This window comes from Armigeres subalbatus, chromosome 2 (genome assembly GCF_024139115.2).
Source record: "Armigeres subalbatus isolate Guangzhou_Male chromosome 2, GZ_Asu_2, whole genome shotgun sequence".
NCBI classification, from domain to species: domain Eukaryota; kingdom Metazoa; phylum Arthropoda; class Insecta; order Diptera; family Culicidae; genus Armigeres; species Armigeres subalbatus.
Window position 1 is genome coordinate 35,003,395 of NC_085140.1, and position 1,804 is coordinate 35,005,198.

Here is a 1,804-nt window from a genome sequence, read left to right on the forward strand (position 1 = left end):
AAAGTGTTTCATGTGGCATTGGCTATTTAATTTCTCATGAAAATTCAGAAGATTTTTTCTTGAAAAATTTAGAAGTCTTCTTCTTCTTCTATGGCTCCATATTCCAACTGGAAGTAGGTCTGCTTTTCAACTTAGTTTATTCTATTAGCGGAACCCTCCTTAGCCGTGAGGTAAGATGCGCGGCTACAAAGCAAGACCATGCTGAGGGTGGCTGGGTTCGATTCCCGGTGCCGGTCTAGGCAATTTTCGGATTGGAAATTGTCTCGACTTCCCTGGGCATAAAAGTATCATAGTGTTAGCCTCATGATATATGAATGCAAAAATGGTAACTTGGCTTAGAAACCTCGCAGTTAATACAGGGGTTAGACAAAAAGGTTGAGATAGGTAAAAATAAGTCGAAATTCAAATCAGCATAACTTTGCGTATAATAATCCGATTTTGATAAAACCAGGACCATCAGAAGCGGACACTCTTCTAGTATACTGTCTCCCTGCAAAACCTGAGATTGGTCCTTGGCCACCGGAAATGTTTCGGGTTTTCCGAGGGTATGTTCAAAATGCATTTTTTCCACTGCTTGTCATTTTATGTGATGTTTACTTCCATCCTGTTTTAAGCTTTTTCCAAGAACTAGAACTAATATGCCGGCCAATGGTGGCTGTAGATCAAGAATCCATCTAAACTACACAGAGATACGACCATTTCCGTAAAAACGGTACCGGGAATATGATGAAATGATAACAAATCGGAATAATGCAAATATAAGTATCTGACTTCATGGATTTGCGAGACGATGATTACAGAAACATTTCCAGAATGATAGTGTCCACTGCCACCCTTATAGCAGGTTCCATGGGCTTTCCAGGAGGGGTCGGTTTTGGCACCATCTGGAACCATGTATATATGGGTGTCAAAATTCATGTTTTCCTAAGACGATGAATATAGGATCTTTATTAGAGATATATTTTGAGGACTGTAAGACTCTTTGGCCAATTTGTAACAGGTTCCGGAAGTTTTGCGAAAGTGACATTTGTTCAGGGTGTATGGCCAATCCCGTATCGTTTTCACGAAAATGGCCATATCTCTGCGTATACCTAACGGATTTTCGATCTGCAGCCAGCATTGGTCAGCATATTAGTTCTAGTTTCTGGGGAAAACATAAAACATGATGGCAGCAAACGTCATATAAAATGACAAGCAGCAGAAAAAACGCATTTTTCACATACCCTCGGAAAACCCGGAACACCACCGGTGGCCAAGGGCCAATCAGAGGTTTCGCATAAGGCCAGTAAAACTCTTCTAGTATACGCGTCCGATGGTCCCAGTTTAATCAAAATCGGATCATTCTACGCAAAGTTATGCTGATTTGAACTTCGACATTTTTTTGCCTATCTCAACCTTTTTGTCTAACCCCTGTAACTGTGGAAGTGCTTAATGAACACTAAGCTGCGAGGCGGCTCTGTCCCAGTGTGGGGATGTAATGCCAATAAGAAGAAGAAGAAGTATTCTATTAGCATTTCCTCAGTTATAAATTGAAAGTTTTAAATGCCAGGAATTGTACGATTATATATCTTGTGTAGCAAGTACGATGGATACATTATACCTAGGGTGTCGACAATGTTTGACACCCGAAAACATCCTAGACAGGAACGAGAATCGAACTCGTCATCTGCGGATTGGCAATCCTACGCCTTTGCTACGTAAGGCTAACTGGAGACTGAACATTTTGAAGTGCACTCCCTAAAATGTTCGAAAAACTTATTTTGGAAATGAAAAAGAATTTCTGGTGAAGATTCAGAAGAACTTG